Raw genomic sequence first — 24,491 nt, forward strand, 5'->3', positions numbered from 1 at the left:
GGAAAAGAGGGCAATTAAATGCAAAGTTGCATGGTACTTTCTATGCTCCCAAGCAGAAATCTCTTTTAAACTCCACTGTTCTTCCAGTGAAGATATACGACTTCAAAGGATGGAGTACCATGCTTTCCAAATAATCAAGATTTGATTAACTAAGGAATGACCGCTAATGGAAAGACAATAACTAACATCTATATAGCTCTTGCTATATAATGTAGATCACTTTAGATACATTATTATATACATTCTACTATATATACATTAGCTCATTTGAACCTTACATTAATTCCGTGTGATCAGTGCTATAGCATCTATTCTACAGATGAAGAAATTGGGGCTGACACAGGTTATATGACTTGCCCAGGATCACATTGCTAGTAAGTATCTGAGGAGAGATTCAAATCTATATTCCTGACTCCAAGATCAGCACTTTGTACAGGATTAAATAAACCATGTTGGCAATTAATAATGGTTTGTCCATGTAGCAAGGGTGTAGAACATACATGGAAATAATAATAGAACTTACGCAGAATGGGCCTGGAGGGCCATCTGATAGAGTTTGAGCTGAGCCAAATACCAGTTCCACAATGAACACGTATAGCCAGTAGCAAAGATGCCTATTTATCTAAGTCAATAGCAAAATGGAAATCAGAGAAGGTATATATAGGAAAACATATACCAGACAGTATAGAGTGAAGCAGCTGTCCCACTGGGAGCAAGGTAACTCAGCTCAGCCAGGACAAAGAATCCTAAATCTTACCCAAAGGGAAGTCCTTCAAAGGCTCTAGTGTAGGAGGCTGGGGATAGGGACATGATGGAGACGGCTAGACTTCCCAGGGTCCTTTAGCAACCCAAAGTGGGGTTGACATCTTCCATTTTCCCCAAAGTGACTGTAGCACCCTTGATCTTACAAAGAATTGAAGACCTTTTCTCTCTCCCACTCTTGCCAATTCCACCTTGCCCCTCATACAGGCACAGAGCACTGATGTCCACCACTAAGGAGAGAGTCCCATACCAATGGGCTTTGGAACTGGGATTACATGGTGAACATTTCAGTCCTAGAAATTTAAAGTCTGGTTCACCAGGCAACACTGAAGGTTGTGTATAGAGATGATTACCAAGACACTCACATAATGAAGCAAGGCAACTTCAGTGGCTCCCTCCAAGTTTAAATAACAACTCCTTTGTTTGATATCTACTGTTCTTCGTAACCTAGCCCCCTCCTACGTTTCCAGTGTTCTTACACTTTATAGCACCACACATACTCTTTGACTCAATGACATTGACCTCTTTGCTTTTCCATGAATGAGACACTCATCTTTCAGCTCTGGGTATTTTCTCTTGCTGTTGCTCATGCCTGGAAGGCTCTCCTTCCCCATCTTCACCTACTGACATCCCTGCCTTTGAATTCCAACTAAGATCCCATCTTCTACAGGAGCCCTTTCCTAACCTTTCTTACGCTTGGTGCTTTCCCTTTGTTAATTATTTACAATTTATCTTGTATATAGCTTGTTTGCGTATACTTGATTTTTCGTTCTTTCCTCCATTGGATTGTGAGCTCTTTGAGAACAAGGACTGTCTTTGTCTGAATTTTTGGAACCTTAGCATTTGGCACAGTGCCTGTCACATATAAGTGATTTATAAATGTTGATTTATTAATACTTCCATGGAGCTTGGAGAAAATGACAGCAGCTCTGTCTCTTGTGTTTTGCTATAACTTACAATGGTTGCAAAACATTCTTCCATATATTTTGATTTTGTGTGTCAAACTTTTTATATGACATATGACAGGCATTTCTCTTTTGTCTGTTAACAACACATATATACATATATACATTTGTATATATGTATATATATGTATACATACATACTCATATGTGTATTGAATATATGTATATGCATGTATATATGTACATATGTGTGCGTATATATACATGTACACAAACAAAAGCATTACAAATCAGATTTTTTTCTCTAAGAAAAAGTTGTTCAAAAGCAATGGCTTTATTTATTGGTGTTCTTAGCACTATCTTCTATTCTCTTATATTACATTTTTCAGTTTCAGTTACTTTACTACAACTTAATCCTTTTAAATCTCACTCCATATTTTTGGGCTTCTGGGAGGTACTCTGTGGGAATTAGATTTCATTCTTAATGTCCCCTTCATGAGTTTCAAATACCATGTTTTGTTGGTGTCTTCTTTTAATGTCTTTTAGCTATTGGTGGATGCTGATAGAAGACTCATGTCAATATTACTCAGCATTTGTTTCTACGCCCCTTTAAGTTAATTGCCTTGTTGTCTATGGCGAGTTCAGAGAGCAGAGTAACAGGATAGAATCTTGGTATATTTCTGGTTCTACTCTACCTCATTCTAAAACATATAAACATTTCTTTTGGGCAACTGAGGACTTTCAGATGAACTTTACAGATATTATTAACATGCCTAAGTTATGGGGTGATAGGCAGCCACCAAAAGACTGCTCAGAAGCAACTGATCTATGTTCTATTTGTCAGTTTATGTTCTGGGTACTAGCATTTATTAAGCACTTACTATATGTCCAGCACTGTGCTATGCATTTTACAAATTCTATCTCATTTGATCCTCATAACAATGTCAAATGTAAGTGCTACTATTATCCCCATTTTATAGTTGAGGAAACTGAGGCAGGCTGAGATTATGTGACTTGCCCAGACTTACACAACAAGTAAGTATTTAAGGCCAAATTTGAACTAATGTCTTCCTGACTCCAAGCTCGGTGCTTGATACACTGAGCCAGCTAGATGTCACTCCCAGAAGCCTATTCTCATCTGCCAGCATTATTTTGTGACAAAAGTATCACATTAAGGTTCAATAGAAAGAAAACATCAGCTTTGCAGAATTGCTTTATGTAAATAAATGGAAACATGAAGCTACTTCATTATAGCTTAAAATGTGTTATATTTTGTCACTGCTTTTTAACAAAAGGAAAGGAAGGTAAGGGAAAGGAAAGGAAAAAAGAAACTGGGAGGTAGAATTGACAAGACTTGGGAACTGATTAGATATTGGTAGGGGTAGGGAGTGGGGAAAAGTCACAGAGCCTAGGTAACACAAATATGGTAGTATAGTAGTCAGACAACAAGCATTTATTAAGTACGTGGTATATCCAAAATACTGTGCTAAGCCTGGGGCGAGGGGATGGGGGTGGGGTGAGGTCATTCACAGACTTTAGACTAAGTACACAAAGTCCTGATCAGTTTAGATACCCTGGAAAGCCATTGCATGAACTTTAGTGACCTTGTACAGAAAGTATCATCAGAAGGGTCAAGGAAGCTTGGTTGCGTTCTGTGGATTTTTGTATATAATAGCAGACCAACTCAGGATGCAAGAATTCAAAGCAGCTTAGTGGTGGAAACCTATGGCCAAGCCTCTGAGAAGGAATTGTTTGGAGGAGAGCATTTGTCATCAGCCTCAGTCTACTTCATCTCTCCGTTTTGTCTTTACCAAAGAAGGGTTTTTGTGAATTTTGGAGAGCCAGAAGATTTTGGACATTCTCATCCTAGAAGCATCCCTGAAGCATCTGCTAGCAGTGCTTCAGACAAAGACAGGCTGTGATGAGGAAATGCATCTGCCTTAATCTTCAAGGCATGTTAATTGGGGGTCCACGGGTAGATTTCGGAGGGTCTGTGAATTGAAAGGGAAAAAATTACACCTTTATTTTCACTAACTTTTAACTAAAATACATAATTTCCTTTAATTATGAATGCAGGAAACAAATATAATTCTGAAAAGGGATCTGAGCTTCACCAGACTGTCATGACACATAAAATTTAAGAAGCCTTGTTCTACAAGAAACCTAAAAGAAAATCTACCCAATAAATACCTAAGGAGGACATTTTGAGGATTCTTGTAAAAGCACTTCCAGGAGCTGTGAGTTACCTTTTGCCGCTTGTGTGCCATGCAAGCACTCTGAGTTTGAGGCCACTTTTCTCTGGATTCTGCAAGTACTGGTGGAAGAGAATGTCACAGACTTTGTGTGTGGAGTGGTGTTTTGTACAAACTATACCACTATAGTCAACACTATAGTAGTATAAATATGGTACAAATAGTAAATACTATGGTAGTATAAATATAATATAAATAGTAAAAGGCAAATTAAATTGACTGACATTGGAATCAAGTAATAATGAATGGGGGAAATATACCTATGGGAGTTTGTGAACTCAAATAATACGAAAGCTACTCTTCTAATTCCTCAGGGTTAATCCCAGAGGCCCAAGAGTACAAAGTAGCCATATTCTGGGGGACCCAGTCTCCCAATTTAAGTGAGGGTTTGTAATTCCCAAGTACATGCAGGATAAAAAAGGTGGGTGACTTATGTAATAGGTACAAATAGATAACAGTTGGACAGACCATTAGGAAGCAGTCCAGGAAGGATCTTTATGTTTATATTACACCAAAAAATTGGTGACTTCATGCTGGAGGTGTAAGTTGCCTCTCCTCGCATATGCCCTGGTCATGCATGTTTCCTATATGTGTGTTTCTTCATATGTACGCCCTAGCTACTCATTTTCCCTGGGTATCTTTCCAAATATGTCCACTTTTTGCACTAATGTTGTGTATATTTGTGAGAAATTGTGCAACAGGTTTATAGGAAAGATATCTATTGCTACTTCTCTTGAAATGCGATTTCATTACATTGCTTTGCTTGGAACTAATTGAGTTCTCTGGCTGTCTAGGAAAAAGTAAAATCCTTGGTAGGGGTCATGTTCTATGGCTTTGAGTGGACATGGACCTACACAGTATTGTGAACCTGAGGTCGCCTTATATGCAAGGTGTGTGTGTGGGTGCTATATAAACAGAAGCTTAATTAAATATTACACAGAATAAGTGGTAGGATGGCTTGCAATCTGCTTCATTGGAGGGAAAGCCCACATCAAGTGAGACTGTGAATCTATCCAAGTATGAGATGAAACCATGGCCTGAGAAGAGGCTTCCTATTTATCACTGGGAATCCCTGGGAACTTAGGAGATGCCTTATCAGCCTACCGACACCAGCTAGGTGACAACTCGTTTGGTTGTAAAAATTTAAATCTCTAAACCCTGATACAGAAATTAATGACATATAGACAAAAGAGCACTGTCATAGAAACTAGGAATCTGAGAGCTGGAAAGAATCAGAGGTCATCTCATTTAACCTCTACCTGAAGTACGTATGGATTCCACAATATAAGGGATCATCCAGAATTTTCTTGAATAGCTTTTGTGATAAGAAGTAGAAGAAGAAAAAGAAGAACTGCTACTACTACTACTACTGCTACTAACATTTGTATAGCACTTTTCATGTGCCAGGCACTGTGCTGAGCCTTTTACAATTATCTCATTTTATCCTAAGAGGTAGTGCTATTATTATTCCCGTTTTAGAGATGAGGAAACTGAGGTGAACAGAAATTAAGTGACTCACCCAGGTCACACAGCTAGTAAGTGTCTGAGGTCATATTTCAGCTGAGGTCTTCCTGCACTGTATCTATCCACTAAAGTACCAGGCATTTCCACTTATTAGGAAGTACTTACTTTACATAGACCTGGAGTCTGCTTCCCTGTTACTTTGCCATACCAGTCTGCTGGGATTCTTTGGAGCCAGTGTGGTTGGTACCCTTTTATCTCCCATTTCAGTTGCAAAAAAAATTGGTAGAGGGCCAGATAAGAGGAGCAGGAAAGCCTTGGATGCCTCAGTGAGTCAACTGTCTTAATCCTTTGGGAACATCTAGAAGTGTTTTTGTGGCTTTGTTGCTCTGTGGGCAATAGTTTCACCACATTTTCTTCTGGACCATTTCAAAGGGCTTTCTCATTCATTGCAACATTGGTTACAATCAATTTAGGCAGCTTGTACAATCCTCCTAATCCCTGTAAATATCTTTGTTTTTGTAATAGGGCTATTTGCTGCTAGACTGGGTAGTCCCAAAGCTTCAAAGGTCATCTATGTTTTCCCTTTGCAGATCTCACAATATGGAGGCTCTCTCAGAACACATTCTTTGCCCAGTCTCCTTCTGCCCGGAGTTCTGGAGATGTCTGGTAGGGGATCAACACCCAAAGATGGCAGTTCACTGAGCTATAACTTACCATGTCAGTGGAAAAGTTTAGAGGCTTGGAATGGCAGATATAACTATCTTTTTGTCCACTGTTGCACAGCCATATGTAAGATATATCATATAATATTATATATTATATAATGTGTGAGATATATTGTATAATATGCAATCATTATAGAATGTGATATAGTATTATACATAACATAATATATAATATTGTATATGTCATATATTATGTAATATTATAAATGTATATATAATAGTAACCAACGGTATTGAGAGCTCCCAACTGAAGAAACACCCCATACTGATGCAGGCCAGCTCCTCTGTGAGTTAGAGAGTTTAGCTTGTGTAGGGTCACATGGCCAGGATGTCAGAGGCAAGACTTGAACCCAGGTCTCCTTGGCTTTGAGAAGGCTGGATTCCTACTATACCATGCTGTCACTCCTCTTCCTTTCTTCCTCCTTCCTTCCCTCTTCCCTCCTTCCTTCCCTCTTTCCTCTCCCCTTCCTCCTCCTCCTCCTCTTCCTCCTCCTCCTCCTCTTCCTCCTCCTCTTCCTCATTCTCCTTCTCCTTCTCCTTCTTCTTCTTCTTCTTCTTCTTCTTCTTCTTCTTCTTCTTCTTCTTCTTCTTCTTCTTCTTCTTCTTCTTCTTCTTCTTCTTCTTCTTCTCTCTCTCTCTTTCTCTCTCTCTCCCCTCCCCCCTCAGCGTGTATGTACACATATAAAATATACACATGTATTATACACACACACACATATGTATATATATATATAATATAAATGGGGTGAGATACTTTGTTGCCTTTGTGACTTTACAATGCAGGTTCTCTTTCCAACAGAGCAGACAGATCATAACACAACCCATCCTAGCCTTCTCATCCTATGAAACTTTTGTCCATATCTTCCCATAATTCCACCACAGGGGGACTCCACCCAATCTGCTTTCTCTAGAGCACATGTCATTACATGGATACTGATGGAGAGTGAGGGCTCTCCATTGATCATCCATAATTTTCATTGCAGTATTAGCTTACTTCCTTCATGCATCTATCTTATGATGTCCTTCACATTACTTCTCTTGGGCCATTTCTCATTGGTTGTACATTACAATAAGCTAACCATGTGTCTCTCAGTTTACCTTTAGGCAACCTTAATTCTTCAGAGACTGTGACCACAACTGCATGACTTGTAACCACATACTATCAGCAGAAGAATACCGATGTTTTTAAATATGGCCCTTTGTTTTGGAGGGAAGCTCAAGGGTCAATGAAAGCATTATGCAATTTCCCAAAGTCAATCTAGCCTACTCTTCTATTTAGTTCTAGGCTCAGTTTGCTGGCCCTTCTTAGTGACTGTCCAAGACATACATATTGATGGACCAACTTTATGTTATTGAGTAGCTAACTTCATACTATAGTCTAGATTACAGAAATTCTTTATTGACCTGATTTTTCCTGTGTGAATAGTTAGTTTGCCTGGTGATTATCCTGTCTGGAGGTTGATTGCCCAACTTTAACTGCCCAACTGGTTTTCTATCTGCTCTGTCCTTGTCCTTATAACAGGCGTTGGGGACTATTGCAGAGAAGTGTTAAATTCTCTTGTGCTATTGGTACTCACCCTACCTACTCTCATTAGAACAATTATGCTTAGGAACATCTTCCCAGACTCTGCACTGCTATTTCTTGAGCATTATTCAATAGATAAACATGACAAAATGGGAAGGTATTGAGGGTATTCACATCCTTCATATATCAAACCACATTTCTAGAAACTGTAGCTGTATATAGCAAAACTTTGCTATAACAAAGTTAGATGATGAGGTAGGCTTTAATCTTCTCCCTAGTTTCATAAAAAGGATCCAAAGTAATCTTATACCATACTATGCCCTTCCTGGGATTAAGTGATACATCAGTGCTATACAATCAATGCTTTCAGTGACTGCATGGAGTCATCCACAGATACTGTCATGCTAGGTCAGACTCCATGACCCACTCAATATAATTTTGTTACTAACAGAGGCCATGAGGGACATGTCATAGGAGATGTGGCTCTTCTTTCCTGTTGTTAACCTTGAAGGTTAGATATGTTTCAGCTTCTCTTAGGAATGATGGATGACTATAATTTACTGTTGTTGTTGTTCAGTCATTTCAGTTGTGTCTGACCCTTTATATTTGGGGTATTCTTGGCAAAGATACTGGAGCGGTCTGCTGTTCCCTTTTCCAGCTCATTTTACAGATGAGGAAACTGAGGCAAATCGGGTTAAGTGACTTGCCCAGGGTCTCACAGCTAGTAAATGTCTGAGGCCAGATTTGGACTCAAGAAGATGAGTCTTCTTAACTCCAGGCCCGGTGCTTTATCCATTGTGCCACCTAGCTAGGTATATTCTAGCTTCTCTGAAGAGCAAGGGATGGCTCTGTCATTCATAAATGGTTCCAAACCCTTTCCTTCCAGTACCATATCTTGGGACAGAGAATCCCCTAAAAAAGTATTTCCTCTTATTATCCTAAACTTAAGTCAAGAAAACAAGCATTGGGGCTATCCATCACAGTGCCCTGATCTCAGATACCAAGCTGTGAGCCTGGCCTAGTGCAGGTACACCAATTCTCATCTAGACCTTAAGAAGCAGGAAAGAACAATGATAGACAAATGGGGGATTTTGTCATTGTAATCCCTAGTGAAGGGGATGCCTCTCTCATCATTTATCTATCCCTGTCTCCTCTGGCCTGCTTGCAGCCTAGATTTACTGACTAAACAGGGTTCTCCTCGGTGAATTTTCTTGGCGGGTGGGGAGCAGGTGTGGACTTCATAACCATCTGTTGTTGATCCTGGCACTTGGGCTCAGAGAGGTGGCATTTTTCCTTTATCATTATCTAGCCCAGGCCTCTGTGCTACTTCCTAAAGTCTCTTTGCTTTCCCCCTCCCCCTCCTTCTTCCTCCAAGGGGTAGCAAGAATACAGTGGGTTTTATGGGGAAAAGATTTTGGATAATTTGGAGATTTGATTTTGGTGGCCAATCTCCTAAGTTTCTGTCCTAATAGGGGAGGGGATGTCAAAATTACTAAGGCCTTGGGGTTATCCATTCCCCAATTTCAAATGGACTAAATCATGGACTCAGACAGTCAGCAGACATTTATTAAGCATATATTATATTCCAGACACTGTGCTAAGCATGAGGGATACAAAGAGAGGCACAACAAACCCTATTCTCAAGGGGTAGAGAGAGCATGCAAAAAGTTATATACAAACAAGATATATACAGGATAAATTGGATAGATCAAAAGAAGGAGGGCACCAGAATTAAGGGGGCTTGAGAATGGCTTCTTGAAGAAAGTGGGACTTCATCTGGAACTTGATGGAAGCCAGGGAAGGCAGGAGGGAGAGACGAGGATGGAGAGAATTCCAGGCATGGGGATGGCCAAAAATGAATGTATGTGAAATGAAATATCAAAAGAAAAGGCAAGAGAAGCCTTAGTAAGGAAGTTTTCCCATGGTGGACTACTTCTGAGATCAATGGGGAATTTTCTTTTCTATAAATGTGTTTTGTTTTTTGCATTAGTGTTATTTTTCAGCATCATGCCCCCAACAGAATCCTCCCTTATAACAAAGAGATATAGTTAAAAACAAACTAGCCCATTGACCATGTCATAAGTGTATGCTTCATTATCTACCAAGAGGAGGGAAGTATGCTTCACCATCAGTCAGTCCTCTGAATCACAGCTAGTCATTGCATTGGACCATAATTCTGTAACTTTTTCATGTTTTTCATTATGTTACTGTGGTCATTAAAATATTGTTCTCCTAGTTCTATTTAATTCACTCAGTATCAGTTCATATAGTCTTCCTAAGTTTCCTTGAATTCTTTGTTTGTCATTCCAATCAACCAACCAGTCAATGAGTATTTATTTATTAAATGTTTGCATGTGTCAGGCACTGTGCTAAGAACTGAACAATACAAAGAAAGGCAAAAAGCAATCATTGCCCTAATTCTAATTTGAGTAGGGGAGATAACATGTGAATAATCAGGTATATACCAGACATATACTGAAAAGATAAAGATGATCTCCTGGAGAGAGGTATTACTAGCTGGAGGTATGGGCAAAGACCTTTTGCAACAGGTGGGATTTGAGCTGAGTCTTGAGGGAAGCCACAGAAATTAAGGACCACCGGTGTAAAGGTACAGTTAGGGGGGATGTGTGAGGAACAAGGAGAACAATGTAGCTGGGTTTATGTAGAAGAGTAAAGTGTGAATAGACTGGAAAGGCAGGAAGGGGCCAGATTGTAAAGAGCTTTAAATGGCAAATAGAGGATTCTATATTTGATCTTGGATATAATAGGGAACCAATGGATTTTGTTGAGTAATTATTGAGGCACAATAATATTTCATTACATTCACATATGGGCAGGTAGGTGGCACAGTGGATAGAGTGCCAAGCTTGGAGTCAGGAAGACCTGTGTTCAAATCTGGCCTCAGATACACAGCTAGTAAGCTGTGTGACCCTGGGCAAGTCATTGAACGCTGTTTGCTTCCATTTTCTCATCTGTAAAATGAGCTGAGGAAGGAGATGACAAAGCACTCTAATATCTCTGCCAAGGAAACCCTAAATGGGGCCATGAAGAGTTGGACATGACTGAAATGACTGAACAACATTCATATATAGTATCATACTTTGTTGTCATTTCCATATCTATATCTATATATCTATGCCTATATCTATCTATCTATCTATCTATTCTTAAAATTTTGGGATGTCAGGGCTTTATTTGAAATATTCACTTTAAATATTTTCTCTAATCTGTTTTCTTACAATAGATATTTTAAATAAAAAGGCTTTCAAAAATAGTAGCTTTTTTCCTACTCACCTCTATTTCCAGTGTACTTGTATGTGTTTATAGATTATTAACCCCTTTGGCAGGAAAGAGTGAATCAAGTAAACTTAAGGTTAAATGTCAGAAACAGTCACTAATTGGATGTCAAAATTTGTAATACATAAATGGGGGGGGAAGGGACTAAATTTCATTTACAAAAATTTAATTTACACTACCGTTCCAAAATACACCTATTTTGTAAAGTGAAGTTCACCTGCACACGAAAAGTTACTTCCTATCATGCTAAGTAGCCTACATCCAGTAGAAAAATGTTACCCAAACTGCATTTCAAGAAACCATGATGCGAATAAGGGTTTCCATGAGAAAATGCTAATTGTACTAATTGTATTTTTCCCTCTGTGATGCTAAATATGAAATTGCATATATGATACAAGCACTTAGCATGTGTGACATTTTTTCCTCTATGAACATTTTGCTTCATCTATTTTGCTTCAAAATATCCCAAATTCTCTTATATTATAGGAATATTGATCCCCTGCATACCAACATTTATAATTTCCAATAACATATTTTGAATCCCAAAGTGTCCTATGCTCAAATTAGTTTGAAAATCATAATATTAGATGTTTTGAAAAGACATTCAGTACAATACAAGAAGTATTACTTCTCTAGCGATATCCTTTGCTCATTAAATTGGGTTTTCATGAAACTATTGCTTTGTCAAGATTTCTCAGAATTCTTAAGGTTGTTGTTGTTCATCCTTCATACTTGAAGAGGACCAATGATGTCATGATGTTGGGGTCAAGGTACAGTGTGTTTGACTGTGGCTGATCAGACCAATATGAGCTCTACTGCAGGTTGGGCACAGATAGTTCTTTTGAACATTTGGAGTGGAGATGCCTTCAGATTTGTGCATCTCATATTTTCTTTGTGCTATTGCAATCCTGCTTTGCTCATAGTGCCTTCTTTGATGCCAGCACACTATACTGGGCAGTCTTGTGCCACTGTCTCCCATGTCTCACAATTGATAACAAAGTTCTTCAGACAGACCTTGAGAGGAGTGTACTTTTACTGCTTAGTCTGACCTCCATATGAATGTTTGACTTGTTTGAGTTCTCCATAAAATAGTCTTTTAGGTCAAAATCTGTTTGGCATTCAGGCTACATGGCAAGCACATCAGAGCTGTGCTCTTTGCAGTATAGCTAGAAGTCTACCACAGAGATTTCTTAAGGTACAACTCAGATCGAAGAAATAATGAATGTTATGCTAATCCCTACTCAGTGTCCAGGAAGCCCTACACACAGGCTAGATTCACGATGTGGCTTCTCTCATATAATCTTCTGCTTTTCAGAAGTTGAATTGTCACCTTCAAACCTGAGCCTTCTGTGGCATGTTTTCAGAAAAATTAAAATGAAACCATAGGATCGTTTACTTTGATCTGGGACTTTGGAGGTCCTCTAGTCTGAATCCCTCATTTTGTAGGTGAGAAATTGGCTCAGATAGGTAAAGTCACATGGGTACCAATATCAGAGCCATGTCCTTTACCTCCCAATTTATCCCAACTTCCACCATGCCAGAGTGCTTCTCTCAATTCTTTTTGTCAAAAGCAAATGCCATATTTAGACTGAAAAGAGAGGGGAAAACTCTTTAGTTCAGATCATTCTCTGTTTCAGAATGTCTTTACTAATAGACTTACTTAGCCTGTACATGATTTGTTTCTTGGAAACTTTTATTTTCTACTTTGAAAGAAACTTTCTGCTTCATTTTCAGTTTTCAGATTATCTATCCACCAGTCAGTCTGATGAAACGCCTCTAAAATAAGTCGAGAGTTTTCTTTGAGGCAAGGGAGACCTTGGGTTTCAACATTCAGAGATACAAGTCTGACACCTTCTGGATAGTATGTAAGTGCCACTCCTAACATTCCAGTCAGTCACCACAAAGAAGAGTTAGATATCTGTGGAGGGAACCAGAGGCTGGAGATGAATGAACACTTCACTGTTGGAAAAAAAGAGGGAATAAAGTGTACCATGTTAGGGCCGGAAGGCCTTCTTGTCATTCTTTGGAGGAGATGCCCCATCTCCTGACTCCCAATGTTTACACTGGCTACCTCCCATTCTGGTAACTTTCTCTCTTCTTATTTCCACCTCCTGTCTTCCTCACCTTCCTTCAAATCTCAGCTAATGCTCCCATCTTCTATAAGAAGCCTTTCCCAGTCTTCCTTTAGTACCTTCCTTCTGAGACTACCCCCAATTTATCGTGTCTATTGTCCCATGGCTCCAAGAAGCTGTATGTAGCACGTATAGCATCTACACTCTGATAAAATCATCTTAGCAGACTGGCTAAACAAGGTTGAGGGTAACCGACAGGCCTCAAACCTGTCAGTGAATTAGGGGGATGTCTACCCCAAACATGTCTCAGTCACCCATTTAGTGATTAAGGCTTAATAAGAAATGAGGCAGAGAATGATCTCTTAATAGGTGCTGCCTCAGTCAAACTGAGGCCTGTTAAAGACCTTACTTTGAAAAGGCCAAGGTCCCCCATTGCATCCTGGACCATCTCTTGTTGTCCTGAAATATATCTGGCCATTGGACCTAGATGGCTCCGGAGGAGAAAGTGAGGCTGGTGACTTTGCACAGCCCTCCCTCACTTAAATCCAATTCACTTGCATGTCACAGCATCACCTCCCTGATGTCATGGTCCTTTTCAAGATTGAAGGACAAACAGCAACCTCAAACGCGAAGACTTCCCCAGGCAGAATGGCCAAATGAGAACAATTTATTCCAAAGGCCATAAAGACAGGTGAAGCAGGTACTGTGGTGTACTTAGAGCTTGGTCAGACATCAAAGATGCCAACCAAGGTCATCCACTACATCCCAGGCCCTCACAGTCATCCTGATTTTTGTCTTGCCACTGGACTTTGATGACTCTGGTAGAGAGAGTGAGGCTGATGACTTTGTGCAACTCTGCCTCATTTAAATCCAGTTCACAACAAGACATCCCCCTTGACTGGTCCTCTTTGGAACTAAAGACAAACAATGCAGTTTGCATATTATCCCCTCAGTTAGATTGTGAATTCCTTAAGGTCAAGGACAATCTTGTGCTTATCTTTGTATAGTCAGTGCTTAGCACAATTCCTGGCACATAAACCCTTAATAAATGCTAGTTGACTGACCCATTGACTAGTCCAGTCCTTTCCTTTTGGAGATGAGGAAGCTAAGGCCCAGATTTGTATAGACTTTGCATAGATTTTGACATAGAGTGCTTCAAGTGAAGATTTTGTTTGTCCTGGGTACAGTTTCTTCCACTGAAGTCTTACCCACATGCTTGATTTTGTCATGGAGGTGGCACTTAGTTTCCAGAGGTTAAGCTTACAGAGATCAAGCACTCATCGATCCTACAAAGCTACAAAAAGTTTCTAATATGGTAGCCCTTTATGCACACTCTGTCTGTCACCTGAGGGCTGGCCTCATTCAATTGTCAAGGCTTGACAATTGTCTCTGTCAATTGTCAGAGAGTTGACCATTTGGTAGTGATTTATTTTTTCACATAAAGACCAGACACTTAGGCATGGAGATTTGATTTGTATCAGTGGAGGGCTTATCCTCATGGTAAAATCCTTGAGTATTTGAATAAGTGTAGACCTTAGACATACATAATTTAAAAATAATACTCAACATGCTGATACCATTTTAATAATGGATATATCCTCATTGATATCATGGTCACTATCCTTATTTTCATCAAATGACAGTCACCGAGGTTATGGCTCTGCCTGCGTGAGCAGCTATAAAGATTTTTTAATAGCTTTCAAAAGTTGTAGTCTTTGGCCCATACTTTATGATTATGCCTTTAAATCCAAATCACTCTGGCTCTCACTGATTGACAATTAATAGGCCCCAGCCCAAGTCTAACTTGCTCATTGTTTTGGTTTTGATGGCCCAGAGTAAATAGCAATCTGTTTCTGCTCTGGCCAGAAGCTCTGAGAGTCTTTCCCACCCTGATTGATTCTTTTGTGAAGGCAAAGTAGGGCATCTTTTACCTCAATTCTTACCTAGAATTTAACTACTGAATGGGTATTGCTTCAGACAAACTGAGATCTGGGAAAGAACTTAGCTTAAAAAGGCCAGGATCTTCCACTGCATCTGAGGTCATCCCCGGTCATCCTGAGCTATGTCTTGCCACTGGACTCAGATGACTCTGGAGGATAAAGGGAGACTGATAACCTTGTATAGCTCTGCCCCACTAAATTCAATTCATTTGTAAGTCAGGACATCACCCTCTGATGCCATTGGTCCTCTTCGAGAATGAAGGACAAACAGAAATCTATAAACTGAAAAGTCAGGCAGATGTTTGGATTCCCTGATGGGCATACAAATGTCTTCTGCACAATGTGGGTTTGGGCGACTAAGCTGTTGAAGCTAAGCTGGAAGGAGCTTTTTCCCTTAGTTTGTGAAAATGAGACAGGAAAGAAACATGAAGCAGTATGTCCTTTTGTAGAGACATTAATGACAATCCCCAACATTTTTACAATTCTTTACATAAAATATCTCATTTGATCCTCACAATAACAGCAGGAGGTGGGAGCTACAGGTATGATTTTGCCTATCTTACAGATAAAGAAAGTGGGGCTCAGAAAGAAAGCTACTTGCCTGTGGTCATATAACTAGTAGGTGTCAGAGGCAGGACTTGGAACTAAGCCTCCCTTGACTTTAAATCCAGTACATTATAGACCATACCTGGCAGGATATCCCCAGAGGAGTGTCCCAGCTATCTATGCTTGGTCCTGGGCTGCATTACATCTTTATCTATGACTTGGTTAAAATTAAAAAAAAGCACATTGTGCTTTTCAAGGTGGTTTGCTTATCAAATCTACAAATGACATCAAACAGGAAGGGACAGCTAACACATTAGATGACAGAATCAGGATCCAAAAAGATATTGAAAGGTAGAGCATGGGGCTGAACCCAAAAAAAAGAATTTCGGTAGTGATTAATTTTAAGTCTTATACTTGACTCAGAATCATCTTTTCAAGAACAAGATGAAGAAAGCATGGTTAAATAGGAATCAGTTTAAATCAAGACTAGAGGTTTTAGTAGATAGAAAGCTTAATAAGAACCAACAGTGAGTGGGATGTCATAAAAACTAGCAATACCTTTGACTGCATTAAGAAAGTCATAGGAGGCAGCTAGTTGGCGCAGTGAATAGAGCACCGGCCCTGGAGTCAGGAGAACCTGAGTTCAAATCCGGCCTCAGACACTTGACACACTTACTAGCTGTGTGACCTTGGGCAAGCCATTTAACCCCAATTGCCCTGCCTTCCCCCCTCAAAAAAGTCATAGTATCCAGGATTATGTACCTGGATGTGATCAGAACATACTGGGAGCCACCATTTAGTATGCAAAACTAGGGCAACCAGGATGATGAAGCTCTTTGAGTCATTCCCACATGAAGAACATTCTTAGCTTAGCCTGGAGAAGAGTAGACCCAGTAGGGACAAGATAGCTTTGTTTAATTTCAAGTGTTTGAATAGGTCTCATGGAAGAGGGATTAGACCTGTTCTGTTTGTCACTTAGAAAGCAGAACCAGGACCAATGGGTGGAAATTACAAAGAGGAAAATTTGGGCTTAATGTCAGGAAAAGCTTCCTAACAATTGGACCATCCCCAAAGTAGAAGAGGCTTTCTGGAGAGGTATGGAAGAGTGTTCCTCTTCATTGGAGATCTTCAAGTAGAAGCTGGATGGCCACTTTTCAAGTAGGTTATAGTGGAGATTCCTTTGGGGTATAGTGAGACCTGATGGCCACTGAGTCCTCTTTCAACACCCAAATTCAGTTATTCTACCCACTATGGTGTCCCACCTTTCCCTTTTTCTAACCTCCATACTTCTGTCTCCCCCACCAAAAATATCCCACCTAAAAAAACAGCTTCAGAATCTCCTAAAAATATTGAAAAAAATGTTTTGTTTTGTTCTGCCATGTAGTATTTTAAAATAATACTTATGGATTCTGGATTCAAGTCGAAGGAAGTAAATAACCTTTTAACATTCCCATATATGAATTTTCCAAGTTGAAAACACTGAGTCATGAACAATGAAGGACTCCTGACCAGACTCACTACTTGAGATTAATTTAGCAGCCCTCAAAGCCATGCTGGGCAACATTGTAAAGTGCGTATGAGTCTATGGCACTCATCTATTCCTTTTTTTGTGCCATTTGCCTATTTTTTGATGTACTCTTATTTGCCAAAGTCCTAAAGGGCTGAGCCAGAAGATGAGGGGATGGAATAGTTCTTATCTCTTATCAAAATTTACCCTTCTTGTGTCCCATCCACTAACTGAAGCAAGTTCCTCTGCCATATGAGAAAAAAGTGAGCTAGCTAATATTACTCTTCCTGGACAGTAAGATAGATACCTTGCTTAGCTTAAGGTCTTTAAGGATATTATCCTGGGGCTTCTGGTGCAAATGGACTACATTGATCTAAAAATGGAAGGTAAGAGTCTGCCAGCTTGACAAAATGTACTAGCTCTTTCCATGTTCCAGTAGTAGAGAGACATGGTTTGGCACAGATCTTTAGGAGTGCTTCAACTTAGACCACATGAATGGCTGCCTAGTAGGTAGGTACATGACTGTCTTTCATGATCAAGGTTGAATTGATTCAAGATAGTCAATGAATGAGTAACGTTCATTTCAAATAAATTTTTTAAAACAACTCATTTTAAATAAGTAAAAATTCAAGTTTGAGGCTGGGCTTCTGACTGGTCATTTCTGATATATCTGCCAGTCCTAAAACCTGTCTAGTCAATTGTGAAACATCAATGACTTTTGTGGTGAGCTCCACGGCCAGAGGGTCTTTACCACAGGGAAAGACGTGGTAAGTAGTTTCCACATTTCTTCCAGAAATTAACTCAAGATTTACACAGGAAATAGCTATATGCATACTGTACATATAAATCTTCTGTCTGGTTTTTAAAACCCTTTCCTACCTTCCTGGTGTCCTTATATTTAATTCTCCTCCACTTTTGGATTCCATGTCACTGGCCTTGCTGATCCATCTTCTAATTCTATGCCTTTTCCCTGGCTGTCGCCTATACTTGGAGTGTTTACTCACTTCTGCTTCCTGGCTCTCTCTAAGTCTCTGCTACAGTTCTATCTTCTATAAGAGGCCTTTCCTAATGCCTTCTCTCTGAGATTACCTTCTATTTACACTATATATACCTTGTACTTACATAATTATTTGCATGTTTGTCTCCTCCAGTTTGGGGACAGGGACTATTTTAGCCTTTTCTTTGTTTTTTAACCATATGCCCAGCATATGGAATAAGGCCTGACATATAGTTGGTGTTTAATAAATGCTCATTTACTAGTGTGAACAACAGCATATCATCAAATAGTCAGGAGAGAACTGAGTTTGAATGAGTGGTCAATACTATCGGCATTGAAACATTTCCCACAAGAGGATTATTTATAAAAGGTCTTAGGCAGATCTATGGATTTAAACAATCCTGACTTGTGAAAGGCAGATTTACAAGACCCATGTAAATAGTTTACAAGAGGATTATTCCCTTGTGAGGGTTCCCTTACAACAAGCTCCCTTGATGCATTTAGAAGATGATTTCATTGATAAAAATCTGTTTTACATGCAGTTTTCCAGGAGAATCTGTTTCTCTTTAATACAGTGAATGTGGTAAATGAGGGATAATTCCCAACTGAAGGAATTAGGACAGCAAGTGGTTAATTGTGGGAATTGAGTGACCAATACTGACTCCATCTTGTGACTCAGTTCTGGAGCTAGCTCAGATTCTATTCAATTATGGGTCTAGTCCAATTTCTGTCTTGTGAGAAAACTTTCTTCAATTGAGGGAATTGGGAGAAAACCTTAATGCATCTTTTGAACCTAGCCCTACAAACTAGACCACCTCTCCCTGCTGCTCAGAGACCCTTAACCAAGGATCTAGGTGATCTTGACCAGAAACTCTGATTCAAAAACGGATACAAGGAGTTTTCTTATAATTGTGTATCTCAAGCAACCCATATATCTTATCTGAAAACTGGCCCCATAGCATTTCCATGTTTCTTTATTCATAGATACTTGGGGAGTGGGACACCTTTTCTGAATTCAAGGAATCACACTTGTTCATTCTCCCCCTCCCAACTTGGAAAGTCCCTAATCTCTCATCCAATCAGATTATCTAATGTTGTATTGTTTTCTTTTCATTAATTGGCTTTATTTGATTAATTATTGTTAGACAATTGGCATGCATTGCTTAATAAATCAATATGCTTGGAAGATCTAACTTTCATTTTCCTCAGTCATTTCATCCTTTACCTGCCACAACAGTCAATGGCATCTAATGGCTTGTTCAGTCATGTTTAGTTGTGTGGATTTTGGAGTCCAGAAACTTGGGTTCACATCCTGCCTTTGATTTTTATTGGTTGACTCTTACTGCCTTTGTATGAACATGGGAAAGTCTAACATTTCATCCATAATTTCTCAGTCTCATCACACTTGCTTCAGAGGGATATGGTGAGGAAAATCTTTGCAATGCTCAGAAAGGGCTATACTTCATGATCCCATTTGGGGTTTTCTTGGCAGAGATACTGGAGTGGTTTGCCATTTCCTTCTCCAGCTCACTTTACCGATGAGGAAATGGAGGCAAACAGGGTTAAACGACTTGCCCAGGGTCACATAGCTAGTAATTGTCTGAGTCCAGATTTGAACTTAGGTCTTCCTGACTCCAAGCCCAGTGCTCTATCCACTGTGCTCCCTAGCTGCCCAATCCAATGACTTAGAACATAAGAAAAGTCAGTGTGAGAAACAATCTCAAAGCCTCTTTGGGAAAACTCTCCCTGGCAGGGTTACCTAGCTATCCGCTGCTATTGACTCCATAGAGGTGATGATTTCTATACATGCTCTTTGGCCCGAACAGTAAATTTGTATCCCTCTCAGGGTAACAGAGACTGATAGAGGAAGATGGAGGGCGTAAGAACAATAGAAAAACGGGCCTTTATCACCCACATGTTGGCCTGATGTCCCCTAACATGTTTTCCCTTCTGATCCAAGAGTCCTGAATAATGGATCAAAATGTCATTTCTTAATTGCCTTTTAAGATGGGTGTGTAAGAAAAAAAGTGGTGAGAGTAATTAGGAAAATCTGGAAAGTTTGGCTCTGTTTCTATTAGTACACAGGCACATCCTGCCTAACACCATTAAACGGTTGTGCAAAAGCATGATTTTGGGCGAAAAAACATCACGGGGGTGGGGAGGGTGGAGGGGTTAGTTCCAGTGGAATACTATAAATAGGACGATAAGCAGTAAGCAGACTGATGCTCAGGGGAACAATCAGGCTTGAGTGCTAGTTTGGACTGCCATTGGCTACATCATTTGCTTCTCAGGTGATTGGCTGAAAGACATTAAAGTATGGTTTCATTATGTTACTGCGGATTTTAGTTATAAAGCAAGCAAAGCCAGTGACTGGTGGCTGGGCAAAGTACATGTACTGTGTCTATACTTTCACTGTATTGTTTTAAAATACCCAGTCTTCTGTTCTGTCTGTCAAATTCTTTGGTATTGGAGAGCAGAGCAGACTCGTACTCTAAGCTGAGTTTATCCTGAATCCTAGCTCAAACAAAGCAGCAGTACAAATATTTCTCCCATCACTTCTAGCTATCATTGCAAGTAAAGAAATATGAAGTGTCGATAAGTGTTTATTCGAAACAGCCTCAGGATAAAAATTATCTTCTTTGTGGTAACGTCAGATTGACAAAGGCACTGGCCTCTGCTGCTGGTATGCCCAGAGAGGAAAGGAAATTGGCCTTGGAAGGATGTATCAGGCAGCCAGCAGCCAGCAGCCAGCTGTGTCTGTGGACATTCAACTTGTCATCAGCCGACCCTCTTGTGATATTCATGGTTCCCAAACCTTTGAGATGCCTACAATGCAGAAGTGTATAGACAAGATGTGATCATGGGAACATACATGAGCATTATAGGATGTGTATACAGACTGGTACACAAGGAAAGTCAGCTCAGTAACCCCAGACCACTGTGGCTGCACTAACTGGGCTTTATTGGCGATTCCTTCACATGTCCTTTGCTCTCCTACTTAAACACATACCCTGTGTCTGCAGAAGGATAGGGTCTGGTCTAAAATCACAGGCTGCTAATGGTGGCTTTTCCTTGCTAGAAACTCTTTGCTAGAAACACAAGCACATACCCAATGCAGTAGCTACACTTGCTCTTGCCCCTGCCACCAACATGTCACATCTGTTGCATTCCTTCCTACTTCCACTTCTCTTTGGCTAATGATTTTAGCATGAAATAGAATAAACCTCATTTATGGATCCAATTATGCCCAAGCACAATTTGGACATGTAAAAATGTGGATGGTCCTGATACCTGTGTGGTGGTATGGAATGACTATGGAATTGGGAGGCAGGAGGCTGGGTTTGACTCCCAGCTTTGCCACTTACTATCTGTATGACTTTGGACCAGTCATTTAACCTCTTTGGGATTCATAGGATCTTAAGTCTAGCACTAGAGGTGACCTCAGAGACCATGTACTCCAATCCTCTCATTCTTCACATGACAAAATTGAAGACTAGGGAGCTTAAGCAGCTTCATAAAATGCCCACAAATCTGAAGTTTCAGAGTGTGGGTTTGAACATAGATCCTCTGACTTCAGAACTAGTGCTTTTTCTACATTACCTTGCTGCTCTCACTTCAGTTTGTCCATGTATAAAGTTTCTGGTTGTTGGGATGGTGGTACACATTGATCCCTTCCAGCTCTAACGTTCTTTGAATTTGTGTCTGGAATCGTACTTCCCTCTCTTTAGGCAAAATACCATGTATTACACGACATTTGACTGAGGCATGCTGGGACTTTTTCTGACCCTGATGCACATGTTGTATGCAATTTAGATTGTATATAAATATAGAGTACTTCTGAAGGGTGTGTAACAAGGTCCCAATATACAAGAATCTTTCCAGGTTGGGGTTTACAACAACTCACAGTAACACTCTCGGTTCCAACCCACTGGATTGCCCTGTTGAGACCAAACATGATGTGACTTGAGAGGCAGCATGGCATAATGGTTAAAGATCTAACCCCAAAGGTATGACACTCTGGATTCAAGTCCTACCACTGACATATTAGTTGACAAACTGTTTGCAAAACATTAAACCTCTCAATGCCCCAGGCAATGCAGTTTGGTAAACATTTATTAATCACCTACTATGTGCCAGACACTTTGCTAAGTTTTTAAATTATAAATTTAAATTAAATTTAAATAAATCAAACTAAATTTAAAAATTAAAATTAAAAATTAAATAAAAAGTTAATTTTAAATTAAAAATTTAAATCCTCTCAAGGATCTTACAGTCTAACGGGGGAAGGCAACACACAAAAGGAAGCTGAAAAGCAAGGGTAGAGGAGGCCATTAGAGGGTACCCAGTGTGGGGCCAAAACCAAACAGAGCTGCTGAAGAAGAATGGAGAGTTACCTGGTACAGGTACAGGCCTGCAGGACCTGAAGTAGCTTAGACCAAGTTGAGCACCAAGTCAGACATCTGCAGGAAGAATCCATCAGTACTGCGGCTTACATTCCCAAATTCAACCATAGTCACCTTGTCTTGCTCTTCACTTGGGTGTCACTATGGGAATGTGAGATGCAGGAAGTGATTATGGTAGCCAAAAAAGCATGTGTTCATGGCTTCATGTTGACCTTGGTGCAGAGAGTAGCCCTCTCTTCCTACTTTGAGGCTTACAGTAGGCCTTGCCTCCCCACTCAAATACTGTCAGTCAGAAAAGAGTATGAGGTCCAGTTGCTGGGACCTTTTGCTCAGTTTTGACTCAGAAATGAATTGAAAAGCCTATACTCACAAGGCAATAAGCAGACCAGAACAAAGGGGAAGGGGTAGGGAGGAAGGGAATAAGCATTTATATAGTGCTATTGTGTTCCAAGTACTGTGGTGAGCTTTCCTTTTTTTTTTTTTTTTTTTACAAATATTATCTCATTATCCTCATGTTAACCCTGCAACTAGGTGCTACTATTATCCCCATTTTACACTTGAAGAAACTGAGGCAAACAGAAGTTAAGTGACTTATGCAGCAACTGAGTATCTGAGGCCAGTTCTGAACTCAAGTCTTCCTGATTCCAAGATCAGCGCTCTATCCACACTACCATCAGTTGCCTCTGATACCTGCACATAATACAGGGTTCACACTGAGGGTTGCATCAGGCTAAGTATATTATATATGCTTGTAAAGGCTGGGGTCTCATTGCCCAGAGCTCTATTTTACATGGTATTGTGGAAGAAGTGCAAGATTTATAATCAGAGCAACCTGGGAATAAATTCCAGCTCTGCATGACTTTGACCAGTTACTTAACTCCTCTAGGGCTCAGTTTCTTCATCTGTAAAGTGAGAGTGTTAGACTAGATAATGTCTGGGGTCCCTTCCAGTGCTAGATGATCCTCCCCCAAAATGTAGTCTGAGACCCTCTCTTAATCATCCCTGTTCTGGCAAACTTGGGTCAGCATAAACTAAATGTCATAGCTGCACCCCACCCAAGTTCTTTTCTTTTTAAACCAAACTGACTAGATTAATTTATGTTTCCAAACAAAAGTTATTTAATTAGTATCATAACAAGATAAATGTTAAAATACTCACATATTTTATATGCATACATATATGTGATTGTGTGAGTGTATATGTATATGCACACATTTGTATTGTAAGTATATGTGTGTAAATATATGTGCATATGTACATATGTGTATATGTATGTATATAGGAGTCTCCACTTCCTTCTCATAACAAGCCACTTCTCCATTTGTTTATTTTGAGTCCAGTCCCCATTTCTTTCCATTGCTACTTCTCATCTTGCTGGAGGAATCTAGTAAGTTACAAGAAGTTGTGAGGGCTGGAGGAGGTAACTGAGTCACTCATGAAGTAAAGTAGCAAACTTTGCTGCCCGTCCACTGCTCCAATTCAAATGTACAGAGGATCTCAACATATACTGTAGACAATCATAGGACTCTTGGTGAGTCCCAATAACTGGCTCTACCTGAAAATATCATTACTTTTGCTTCATTACTGCTATCATTTCTGTTTATTAACCTGCTGAAGGAGAAGAGTCTATCTCAAGGATGGGGAACCTGTGGCCTCGAAGCCACATGTGGACTTCTAGGTCCTTGGGTGCAGCCTTTTGACTAGGTCCAAGTTTTACAGAACAAATCTATTTATTAAGGAGATTTGTTATGTAAAGTTTGGATTCAGTAAAAGGGACCTAGAAGGCCACATGTAGCCTCAAGGCTGCAGGTTCCCCACTCCTGTTCTAGCTGCTCTGTCCTCATGTCTGTTATTGGCTCAAATGGGAAAAGATCAGTAACTTTAAGTGTTGAAAGGAAAATTCTTCATTTGGGCTTTCACCCTGATTAAGAAGGCAAGACTTAGGACAAAGAGAATTAAAAGGATTTTAGTATGAGTAAGTCGAGCTAGCAAGCAACATGTTGACAGGCTAATCGCTGGAAATCAGCAGTGGCTTCAAGGTGGGGACAGTTTTTATAGGTAACTTTAAGATAATCCAGATAGGACAACCTCAGCAA

The 24,491-nt window shown here is 39.9% G+C and overlaps 1 pseudogene; it reads left to right on the top strand.

Moving 5' to 3' along the window:
• The first annotated feature begins 982 nt into the window (after positions 1-982).
• Positions 983-20,850, top strand: LOC118839048 (annotated as a pseudogene).
• Positions 20,851-24,491: the final 3,641 nt, after the last annotated feature.

This window comes from Trichosurus vulpecula, chromosome 1, assembly GCF_011100635.1.
Source record: "Trichosurus vulpecula isolate mTriVul1 chromosome 1, mTriVul1.pri, whole genome shotgun sequence".
In the NCBI taxonomy this organism is placed as follows: Eukaryota; Metazoa; Chordata; class Mammalia; order Diprotodontia; family Phalangeridae; genus Trichosurus; species Trichosurus vulpecula.